This window comes from Sinohyriopsis cumingii, chromosome 11 (assembly GCF_028554795.1).
Source record: "Sinohyriopsis cumingii isolate HCF-2022 chromosome 11, ASM2855479v2, whole genome shotgun sequence".
Classification (NCBI taxonomy): Eukaryota; Metazoa; Mollusca; class Bivalvia; order Unionida; family Unionidae; genus Sinohyriopsis; species Sinohyriopsis cumingii.
The window spans coordinates 57,656,337-57,669,420 of record NC_142971.1 but is presented as its reverse complement, the minus strand read 5'-3'; the positions used below and the strand labels follow the sequence as shown (position 1 = coordinate 57,669,420).

The 13,084-nt window shown below is 35.7% G+C and overlaps 1 protein-coding gene across 1 annotated transcript in view; it reads right to left on the bottom strand.

The window, feature by feature from the left end:
* LOC149788513 (orphan steroid hormone receptor 2-like) overlaps positions 1 to 13,084 on the bottom strand; it is a 116,540-nt gene that overhangs the window by 96,735 nt on the left and 6,721 nt on the right. The window contains exon 2 of the mRNA XM_089974510.1: positions 8,295 to 8,356. The gene's annotated coding sequence lies outside the window, so the exon portion shown is untranslated. The remainder of the gene's footprint in view (positions 1 to 8,294; positions 8,357 to 13,084) is intronic.

The window sequence follows — 13,084 nt, the reverse complement described above, 5'->3', positions numbered from 1 at the left end:
ACAGTAGTTATTGCATAATTAAAATTAAATCCCCCACCCATTTTAATACCATCAACAGTTTACCCATAGCTAAAGCTTAGCTGAATTTGTCAGTAAGGAAGGTTGGCTGGTAATCCATTAAACTAATAAAAATCACATGTACTCACTGTTGATGAAGAGGTCCATGTTATGGAATGTTTATGTTTCTCGGGGCTATGCAATGATGGAACCCAGAGAAAAAAGTGTCTGTGCTTTGCTGTGTTAATGAACAGAGGTAAAAAGAGAAGGTAATATGGGAATGTCAAAATGCTACCTTTATGATGCCATCCATGGAGGAGTGATTAGGTAGGCTCAGTAGGAAGCAACTGCTTAAACCTCATGAGCTTTTAGTTTCACACAGGAAGCAACTGCTTAAACCTCATGGGCTTTTAGTTTCACACAGGAAGCAACTGCTTAAACCTCATGGGCTTTTAGTTTCACACAGGAAGCAAGTGCTTAAACCTCATGGGCTCTTAGTTTCACGCAGGAAGCAACTGCTTAAACCTCATGAGCTTTTAGTTTCACACAGGAAACAACTGCTTAAACCTCATGGGCTTTTAGTTTCACACAGGAAGCAACTGCTTAAACCTCATGGGCTTTTAGTTTCACACAGGAAGCAACTGCTTAAACCTCATGGGCTTTTAGTTTCACACAGGAAGCAAGTGCTTAAACCTCATGGGCTCTTAGTTTCACACAGGAAGCAACTGCTTAAACCTTATAAGCTTTTAGTTTCACACAGAAAGCAACTGCTTAAACCTCATGGGCTTTTAGTTTCATACAGGAAACAACTGCTTAAACCTCATCCAAACCAATTGCCATGCTTTTAAGAGAATTTATGTGTGCTGGAAATGCAAGCTCTATGGTCCTTGATAGTGAATACTGAGCATATTTTGTTCTCAAAGAGAAACAAAAGGAAATCAGCAATAGAAGTTAGAGAAGGACAGCTAGGATCAACGTGTTTCCTACTGCACCAGTCATAAAATAACTTCCACCTGGCATCATAGACATTGGATGTTGAAGCTCTCCAGGCTCGAATGATGCAACTGGCAACTCTGCCCAAACACTTTTTCTGGCAGGGAGATTATCTGAGATGAGTCAAATATGAAGGTGGAAAATTTGTGGGCTGTTTACACAGAAGGCTCCCTGATATTGTGACAGAAGATCCCTCCCGTGAAGAAGAGACATGGGTCAAGTAATCAACACATCACTGGACCACAAATGCTGGGGCCACAGTGGGACTAGAAGGATCTGAACATTGGAAGTTTAGACTTTTTGCAGAACTTGAGGATGCAGTTGGATGGGTGGGAAGGCATCTAAAGGCACCCACTGCCCATGCTCCTTGGTCCGGTACAAGAGAAACGTAAAAGGGAAGTCTGTTGTTGAGCCTGGTTGCAAACAGATCCACCAAAGGTGTAATTTGGGAAAGCCCTTCATCTAGATGATCATAGCATTTTACTTGAAAAATTAAAACTTTTTGAGCCCAACAACTATTTGAATTATTTTAAGTCATATATGAAAGGACGAGAAGAAAAAAGTTGGCATAAACAGTGTCATATCAGACAAAAAGCTTGTATCATGTGGAGTACTGCAAAGATCTATTTTCGTGCCACTACTATTTATTATGTTTATAAATAATCTGCATTTGCATTACAGTAAACCGATCTCTTTGCTGACACCACTTTATATGATATTAGCTCATCAAAAACTACTGTCGAAAGAAGCTTACATAATGCTCTTGTAAAACTCTCTGAACGGTGTAAACATAATGGAATGGTCATTAATTTAGACAAATCCAAAATTATGCTGACCACTTAGAAGAAACATAAATGATAACTGAATTAAAGATAATGTTCTAACATAAATTTTAATGGTGTGGAACTGAAAAATGTTACACATCATAAACTTTTAGGAGTTTTAAGTTGATAGCAATAGGTTATCATCAAATCACATTAGTAATGCTAACAAAAAGATGGTTATCTGGTTACTAGACAAATTTTAAATAAGTTTTAATCTTAAACTACAGGATAATGTTATACAAAAGTTATATTAAACCTCTTTTAGTCTAATGCATCATCATATAGGGTAACGCTTCTAAAAACAATTGTTAAAAGTGGAAAGACTTTGAACATGAACCATCAGAATTACCCATGACAACAGAGTTGATAATGTCCATTAATGTAAGAAGGTTTTGAAAATCATGATTATCTATGAAAGAATGTGTTTAAGAAAGGCTAAATGTTTTCTAAGGATCCTATGCCCAACTATATACTGTATATGATATGTTCAGTAAAAGGACAAATAATATCAATGTCATCTAATAACTTTCTTCTTCGTAAGCCCAAAATGGAACTGTATAAAAATAGTCAGTCTTTCTCAGGTCCAATCATCTGGAACTGTCGAAATATATTAATAAGGCATCATCAGTGCCTTCCTTTCATTATATATGTTTGAAATTCATGCAGTCCAGATAATGTCTTTAACTGGTATATTTGTAAATGTAAATATTATATAAAATGTCTCTGGGTGTTTACATGTGTGTATGTGTTTTCAGTCATGCATGTTGGTGTACACAATGATGTGTGCTGAATACATACTTAGTTGCTATTGTGTACACCAATCCATTATAGCTATTGTGTACACCAATCCATTATACCTATTGTGTACACCAATCCATTATACCTTTTTATATGTTTATTTCTCAGCTGTATTTTATATATCTGCCCATACATATATAGATAATTGAGGGCCAAAAGGGAGATTAGTTTTTATACTAATTGTGTCACCCTCATAAAATAAAGCCATTATTACTATTAACTATAATGGAAAACTTTCCACTTTTCTTTGTAACCAGAAAGATACAGAATAGAAGGTGGGTGACAATGTTCAGAACAATTTCTCTGCCCCTGTTTGTCAAAGGGTGTGCACTTCCTCCCCCAGCTACACAAGACTGGATTGGTGGAAAAAGATGGGGAGTCCTGGGTAAAGGCAGCTTAGGAGCTGCATACAAGAAAACTCATTTGAGATCTTGATGGTAGAATTGTTACAAACTTAGCCAATTAAATACAAGGCCCATGCTGTATGGTCACTTGGTAAATGGACAGGTGAGCTAAAAATTAAGTGGCAATTCTTAATATTTTACGTCAAGATTATACAATTAATGAACATGTTTAAAGACAGGGGATTTAACAAAGTACCAATATATGCTTTTGGAACATGCTATCAAAGTTATGGTGATAACCTATTTCTAAAATTCCTATATGTTAAAACACAATAATCATATCTTTTTAAAAAATGGAAAAAATACAATCCAAAAGCTTCAAGGCAATAGAATGATCATATGGTACTGTTTTACACAGTACAATACTTGCAGACTTAACATATATTTATGTATATCATTTAATGACAGGTAAGCACAATCCTGGATATATTGCCAATTAAAGTAAAGTTGTAAAAATGTAAAGGTAAAAATTGCACATGTATTTCAATACACCTATCCAAAATCAATTTAAGCACTTAGTCTTGCAAAATAAAAGATATATGAAATAAATGAGAAAGGTAAAAAAAGAAAAATCCTTCAAATACAATGTCAAAATATGTTATATCAATTGCATTCTTTTAAAAGTCAAAGATTTAATGTGGAACATCATCAGAAGCTTCTTAATTGAGTTAAACTTAAAAAAAGGTTTAGTCTCATAGGGTGAGCCTTGTTATGTTAATGAAGAGGTTCTACTGGTTCAGATAGATACAGTACTCTGGCCAATTCATTTGGTATACTTCAATCAGCAGGCCCCACCCTCTTCTTTAACTCCATTTCAAGAAATGGGGTAACTTCTGAACTATAGGAGGAGTTTAAAAGAAGATATAAAGATATAGCTTGAAAATACAATGCAGAATTATCACATTTTAGTTTATTGTTCTGCAAGACGTTTTAAATATGAGCATGGTGTTTGTAATCATGCGACCTAGAACAGACCCTGGGACTGGTATATGTTCTATGCATGCTGCACAATACATCCCCATTTCTGTGATTTATTCTGTACAAGGCACGCCAATTTCCTGGGATGAACTTCAAAAATACGATGAACTTTAGAAGTAATTTAATTATTTACAGTTAAATTCAGATTTTCAATAATCTCTAATGCTCAGACATATATAATTTTTTTCTTCTGTGAAAAACAGTCCAGATTTTGTTATAAGATTTATATTTAAATTAATAAACAAATCACTGTAGTTTGCATATTTCTGTTAACTTACCGGTTACCACCATGAAAAATTCTGATTAGTCCAAGTTTCTTGCTGACAGTACAGGAATCAACACTAATTTTAAACAAGATTTTAAAAACATTTTCATTATTTCAATAGGAACAAAATGGTAAGAACAGTCCATGTTTTATGGTTCAGACAAATCCGAACTATTTTTTCCAATATAAATATGAATTAAGCAGTTTTGAAAATAGCATGAAAAAATATTTAAAGTAGAAATGGCACATTGCTTACCAGGAATGGATAGCTTGATAGCTGGAACTTTTTTTGTCATACTTGAAAAATCTGCATGATATCAAAATGAATTCACACCTATATCCTGCCTTACAACTCATGATACACATACCTCCTCTAGCTCTGGTGAACTTTATGATGCTGCCAATTAATAAATGATGCAAAACAATTTCCAAGCGTAGAAACTGGGGTCTTATATCTATCCTTTTAAGTACAAAATGCCAACTGCATGCTCTGGCCTAAAGGATTTACATAATGCCAAATTTTAAAGCTGAACATTGCTAATAATTCCAACATTGATAAAATTCACCCTGTTCTTTAGCACTTAGCCTAACAGATAATCAGATGTGGATGTATGGTCTCTAATCAATGCAACTGCCTGAACTGTAATTGACCTATGCTCTCCCTTTGACATTTCACCTCATACTGTCCAAAGCCAGGTAAATGTAGAGGGCATATATACATATGTACCACCATTCAGCAAGCTGCCATAACACTATACAGTACTGAATGTGTAATGTAAGTAAAATGACCACCACAAATTGGCATTGATCACTGGCCCCAAGGCTATAATATTACCTAACCCCTTTTCAACAGGTACATCCACTACTCAGGTCACAATTTATTAAGGACAAAAATGGCGCATCTCTCATACTGTCCAATCCTAAAATAATTTTCACTTGCAGCTATTGTTTTTATAGCAAAAGGTATACAAGTCCCCTTGAAATGAAAGCAACTGACCATTGGGAGATATGAAAACCTGAAGCCTTGTCCAAAAATAGCTGACAAATGAAAAATTAATTTGACTGTCAACTATCATGTTACTACTGTGTTTGAATTAAAGCAAGAATTCATAATTTACAAGTGACCAGTACATAAGGTTTACACAGTGTGATAATAAAGTACAAGGTGTACACAATGTGATAATAAAGTACAAGGTGTACACAATGTGATAATAAAGTACAAGGTGTACACAATGTGATAATAAAGTACAAGGTGTACACAATGTGATAATAAAGTACAAGGTGTACACAATGTGATAATAAAGTATAAGGTGTACACAATGTGATAATAACGTTCAGTACCCAAAACTGCTCACCAGACTAACATTAAAAATTCAAAGCCACATAAAATGGCATTAAGCTAGATAATCGCCTTCAAAAGACATGTTAGCAGAAATTTTATAGAAATTGTCTGATGAACTTTTTACCAAATTTGTAACTGAAATTTTCTATGCAGAAACCATATTTATTCTGCCAGTCAGTTTAATTAATAGAGCTCTACCTTGCCAAAGGAGTGGAAACCATTATCTTCTTTCAGACAGTTTACAATGACCTTTCTACCCTGAAAGTTGCAGACTTCTAGCCTTCCCAAAGTGCAAGCCATTCATAAAGTTTGGTCTGGTTATGTGATGATGTAGAAGTAATGTTACTGGCAGAAAATATTTATCTTCTTTCGGCCACAGTGACCTTGACATCTGATCTGTTGACCCTGAAATAGGGTCCATCTTTACTCCAAGTGAAAAATATTCACTAATAACTGGTTTGGTTTAGGTTTTGTGGGTTTCACACCATTCTTCAGCACTTGATAAGCTATACATCACAGCTAGTGTAGGCAGAGGAAGAACCAATAATCCACTGGCAAGCTTTCTCATTTACCTATGGGGGCCCCGAGTGGCAGAGTGGTCTAAAGCGCTCTCCGTTACGGATCACTGCCATCTCACCTCTGTCTCCATGGGTTCGAGTCTCGGATTCAGCCAATGTGGGTATGTGAGAAAGCTTGCCAGTAGCTTCTCGTGGGTCGGTGGTTCTTTCCGTGGTTTTCCCGGGTTCTTGCTCCACCATTAATACTGGCCGCCATGTATAGCCTATTGTGTACTGAAAAATGGCGTTAAACCCTACAACAACATTTACCTATGTTAGCCAAGCTGAGACATGAATCCAATTAGACAAAGGTGAGATGGGAGTGCTCTGTGATAGTGATCTCCTCAGACCACTCAGCCACCCTGGGCCCCCAGTGATAAATGTAAATGGTGGAAAACGAGTTATTATGTAGAAATCATTTTTTCTTCTTTCAGTCACAATGACCTTGACCTTTGACTAAAACTTGTTAGGGGTCTTCCTTACACTATGTGGCAGTCATCAACAAAGCTTGGTAAATGTAGATTGTGGACAACTCTTGTTAATGTGTGGAACTAGTAACAGACCAATGACTGGACAGCGTATGTTCTGCATTATGGTGGACATATAAAAGAGGGTGAAATTGTTTAATATAGGAGAGATTTGATGAAAAAATAAGGTAATGCCTGAAAATATAATGGCACAAATTGTGTGTATTTGGTTGATATATCTGTGTGATTATTTTGTAACTGGTGTGAATTGTGCATCCCATAACAGACCCTGATAGCATTAACATTTTAAATGAATGTACGAAATGATTATCTTTAGACAAACAAATAGTTGGCAAAACTAATATTAGTCCCATTGTGGATATGAAAGACCTCCTCTTTTCTGTACTCATCTTGACACACAAATAAAAGTGTTAAAAATGTCTTATGCAAAATGAATTGCATCCCAAGCATGAAGAAAAAACAACAGTTTAATACACTGTATAAGCACCATGAAAGCTACTGTACAATGCACCACACTAACGGTTAGTTGACATTACATACTAAGGGAGACAACACATAAAATATAACTGTTCGCTCGCCAAGGTGTAGATCAGGTGCTTTTGAGCAGTCAGGCCTGGTAGATTGAAAAATTAACTAGTTCTACTGAATCTTCACTAGTCCTTTCCAAAGAACTTCCTGGCAACAACTGAAACTTACTAGCCATTCAACTACTGAAACCATGAAAACTACTGCAAATTTTATGTGAAATTTACTAGCTTGAGGACTAAAATTATTTAAGCTCTGGAACTCATTTAAAAGTCTTTGATTTTCAATAATAGTGATCTATTTTGATAATGTGTTGGCTTTATGTCAAAATCTGAAAGGCTTTTTGTCAAATTCTTTTTATTAAAGTTAGAGAAATCATTTAAAGGTTGATTTATTTGGAGTAACATAATGAACAGCAGATCATCTTAACAAAACTGAAGGGATGCTGTTCAACTGGTACATTTCAGTTTGTAATTGTGCAAAATATTTGTAGATGCTTTGTTGCAGCACATTTTCTCGTGGTCAATGTGACAAGGAAACACTAACTTTGATGCATGGGTTAGGCTTGCAATAAATTACTGCCTGAGAAAGATGGAATATGCTTGTTTGGAGACATGACTGGATTTTAATTAGGACTGGCTAGGTTAACAGTCCAACAGATAAAGTTAACATACAGTCAAGTCAAGTGGAGGAAAAGACAACATTGAGACAAGCCAGACATAAATTTTGGAATATCTTGGGCAATTTGACAAGGTGTCATAAAAAGATATTCTCCAGAATAGTTATTATTAAAGATGGACTAGAGAGAACTATTCTGATTTTGATGGGAGTGTTAAAATTTAGGTGGTTAGAGAACATTAATCCTGACTGGATATGCTAAATGAGGGCGTGTGTTTCCCAGACTAACTTCAAGGTTTGAAGTAATTTCCTTGCAAAATTCTGCAGTCCAAGTTTTTCTGTGGAAGTGGATGCTGGCTCTGAGATCAGTAAAAAGTACTTTTCTCATTATAATTGTCCATGGCATGAGTGTCAGGAAAGTTGAGGTACACAGAATGGTAGGTTCAGCTTCATTGAAATGGAAGCAAGTCTTGGGAAAGCACAAGGGAAAAAAATAGTTCCATACCTGTGATACCCAGAGGGAAGAGTGTGGACTGCAACTAAGTTACAGGATAGGACCTGAAGAGGCTGCAAAGAAAGAGATATAGAGAAAGTGAAAGAGACTTCTTGTTGTAGGGTATAATGACATTTTTCAGCACAAGATAGGCTATACATAGTGGCCAGTATAAATGGTGGAGGAAGAACAAAGAAAAACACTGGAAAGAACCACAGACCCACGAGATGCTACTGGCAAGCTTTCTCTCAATCCCACAATGGTCGAACCTGAGACTTGAACCCATGCAGGCAGAGGTGACATGGTAGTGATCTGTAACAGTGGGCATTTTAGACCACTCTGCCAATCAGGGCCCAGAGAGAGCAGGAAAAGAAATATGTCAATGCTAACCTGTCACCAACAGTGATTTGGAATGGACCAGAAATACCAGATTTAGCAGACAAGCTGGCAATTTGACTATGATCATTCAGACTCATTTCTATGATGAAATTTGTTTTATCGTTATAATAGAATGGCTAATTGCATTTCACATAAATTTCTTAATTCTTTTGAATCATTCTACTATCATGTTACATTACCTTTTCTTGATGTAACTTGTAAGTGATTAAATTGTTATATTTTACATATGGGGACTCATTTTGTTCTATACCTTTGCTCAGATCTCTGTTATTATTCCATCAAGGCGCCCTGAGTGGCCAAGTGGTCTAAAGCGATCTCCGTTACGGATCACTGCCATCTCACCTCTGTCTGCGTGGGTTCGGCCAATGTAGGTATGTGAGAAAGCTTGCCAGTAACTCCTCATGGCTCGGTTGTTCTTACCGGTGTTTTCCAGGGTGCTTCCTCCACCATTAATACTGGCCACCATGCATAGCCTATGGTGTTAAATCCAACAACAACAATTGTTATATTTTATTGTTTGGTTGATGAGGGCAATAACAATGTGATCAATCATCTTGATAATGATAATCAAGGTATCACAACAGGCGGGGGATTACATATTCCCACTCCACATCTTTTCATTTTGAAAAAAATGTGTATATTTGAAGGCATACTGGCTTTATATGTATAAAACTGAAAGACCTTCAAGCATGTTTAAGCCTGAATGCTGTCAAATTTGGTCATCATCTGTTTTATGTATATTTAGAAAAAGTCATTAAAAGGTATATTTTAGTAATGGTAATCAATATATGGACCAGCATCATTTTGCACTGCTTTTAGTCAAACTGACTCAAATAATGTTTCATGTTTTGTTTAGAAGAACAGCTTGGTTTAGTTTCCTGCCTGTGAAAATGTACAAAATTTGGTAACAAAAGAAACAAACATGCACATGGTCACCACTGATACCAGAACTAATGATAACTGTTCCAATTAAATGATATAACATCAAATCTTTGGTTCAGAAAACTATTTTCGGGGGTGGGGTGGGGTTTATACATAAAATGTGAAAATGCAAGCAAGAGCCTAAGTCAACGTACTGCACATTACAAATCTATCTGAATCCTGCTGACAAAATCTTTAAACTATTTACCTTTGAAAAACATGATCATCAACAAAACCTTTGATAAGTAACATTGTATTGTAAAGATTGTGTGTGTGTGTGTGTGTGTGGTTGGAATTTTTAATGTAGCTTTAACAATTTGTCAGCCATGTCACTATGATGTCTGCAGTGTGGTAGTTTATAGTGATGTCTAGCAGTGGAGCTTCATGCTGCAGACATGAAGCATCATGTCCCACCCAGTCACATTATCCTGACACCAGACTGACCAATCCTAGTCTAACCTCTTAATGCTGAGCACCTAGCGAGGCAGCTGTTAGTACCATTTTTGGTAAGTTTTAGTATGGCTCTGCCCAGGTTTAAACCCACGACCTTCCACATCTAACCAGTGACCAAGGTAAAAGTATTGTAAAGAAACATTTGTTACAACTCTATAGAGTATTAAATTAAATAACTGTGAGAAGCGAAAATAAAAAATTTGTTAAAATTAACATATAATTTATTTCCCTAGAATACAAAGTGAATATGAGAAATATACAGGTAATAGATATACAGCAAATGCAACAATTGCAAGTTGTTTGTGATACAGTATGCAACGATGGTACAGATCTGAAAGCAATTCATACCGGGTTGCTTTCTATTAAATCGATGTTGAAGAAAAACAACCGGATAACTAGAGAATCTCTAGCAGAATTATCTGCTAGCTATATAACACAGAAAAATCAGGCAGCATGAAACACTCACTAGTTGCTGGCCTACACAGTTACAAACAGACCAAGTTTCATCTGACCTTCCCAGCCCATTCTAGATATTGGGACAGCAACTGTGGAAGTACATAAATAAGGATCAGAAAGGTCAGAGGAAACTAAGCTACAAACAAAATGGCCACAGCCTGCATGGTCAAAAAGGCTGAACAAGCAGAACAAATTGTGTCAGCATCATAATAATTGACTCCAAGCATGAATGAAACATCATGGGGTTCAAGAAATATAAGCAAATGAAAAACTGTAACCAGGGCCAGCAGAAAAATGTACAGAAGTCATCTTGACACACAAATAAAAGTGTTAAAAAATGTCTTTTGCAAAATGAATTGCATCCCAAGTATGAAGAAAGAAAAAAAAAAAAACAGTTTAATACACTGTATAAACACCATGGAAGCTAATGTAGAGTATTGCCTTTCCATGTTTAATAGTAATATTTGTAGGTATTAGTAGAGTGTGGTTGACTTTGGGGATTACTGACTAACAGATCTTAATGACCTGGTCTTTGGTCAAGGTATAAGGTCTTTAACTAAATTTAATGGCCAGGATTTATTATGAAACTTGCCATGACTGTCACCTCTGACCCATGAACAAAATTATTCTGTAAAACCAATCTTTTGGAGTCAGAATGAACTGACTTTTGACCTTCTGATACCTAGCATCTTTAATGTCTTAAGCACAAGCCCTCGAGACCTTTGTTCTATACCCAAAGCACAGGCTTTACACAAATTTTGGTCAAGGTATGCGACCTATAACTAGCATATTATGTAAAAAAAAGTATTTTTCTTCTTTGAGTAACAGTGACGCTGACTTTCAAACCCTACAACTACTTGGGATATTTCTTACCTCAAGTGTACATTGATGAGTCAAACTTTGGTAAGTGAAAATGGTAGACTGTGAAGAATCCATTTTTCCCGTTTTCATCAGTCACTTTGACGGCATAAACCCAAAAATGACAGAGCTTTTCCTTACCCCCAAGTGCAAGCAAACCACAAAGTTTGGTAGCTCTATGTGATACAGAACTCGAGTTATTGGGTGGAAATCATTTTTCAGTTACTTTGACCTTTCATCTTTAAATTGATAGTATTTAGCCTTTCCTGAAGTGCCATCCACAATGTTTAGCAAAGTTCTGCAGATAGTAGACAGATCAAATTATTGTGCAGAAACCATTTTTCTTCATTCCGTCAGTGAGCATAAATATTTACCCTGAAATATATGGGGTCCTTCTTTACCCTAAGTGCAAGTCATCCACAAAGTTTTGACAACTACACATGGTAGATAAGTTATTGTGCAAACCATTTTCTTTTTTCAGTTAGACTTAGTGAAAAAGACTTTTGACCTTTTGACCTCAAAATCAGTATGGTTCTTTCCTACCTCAAATTCAAACCCATCCCAATATTTGGCAATCTGATAAAAATCAGATCTCCATGGTCTGATGTGAAGATCTGACAGCAAGCACTTAGGGGTCATGTTCTGGTGACCTATGTTATTGCTATAATCGATAACTGTATCAGCCAATCAGGCGAAATGTTATCTTATAGTAGTAACAGTAGTAGTAGTAGAAGTAACAGTAGTTGCTGGGTTTAACTGCGCATGAACTCAATACTGGTTAAATAGTGCAAATTCAAAGCAGTTCCAAATATGTAAATATAAATGAGAATAAAAACCTAAAGGGAGACAAAGCATTGCAACCCCATCCTGAAATATTAAGTATTAAATGATACATGTTAAATGGTGCAGATGTTAAAATTCTCTAAAAGGCAAATATAAAAGTACAATATTAACATCCTTAAAGCATGGTTACATGTTTTAAATATAACATTCCTCAAAAGATTTCACTTATGGTACATCATTACAGAGATTCTTGAAAGAGTTCACATCAAAGGAAATTTCAATATTTAATATCCAGATCCATGTATGCAAGATGGACTCGCATAATGGGACTACAAAAACAAACCTTCAGAACTTAAACCTGGTGTTGAATGTGTCTGAAAAAATGACGTGAACCAAAATGCATGCACTTCACAGTAAAACATGAAAAACTTCTGTTATATAGTTTAAGTCGTGTCACTCAACAAAAAAATGGGCTTCACTGTCCGAGTCAAGTAGGATGGACAAATGGACATAAGATCAAGAATGCAGTCATAGTTAAAGTATTGGTGATAAAGAATCAAAGGAGTGAGTATGCAAAATGAATTGTCTTAGCTTCATAACTACCAATCCCAATTATGAGCAAAATCCATCAAGAATTTTAAGAAATATAAGCAAATGAAAAAGACTTCAACCACAAACTGTTCATAAATTTCCTACAATGGCTCTAACACAAAAGTCAAAAAAAAAGTTAGCTTTTGGTAGAACTGTCTTTATACAGTCCTAGATATTTATTTCTGCAGGACTTTTCAAGAACTAAAGTTTTCAAGGAAAAATTTGTCTTGTAGACAATGAACTGCTTAATGAATATCAAGAAGCTAAGCATTTGCTAATTCCTAATTGCATATTTTTGTTTACAGACAGACAGAGAAAATCTTATCCAAGTATGTCAAGTT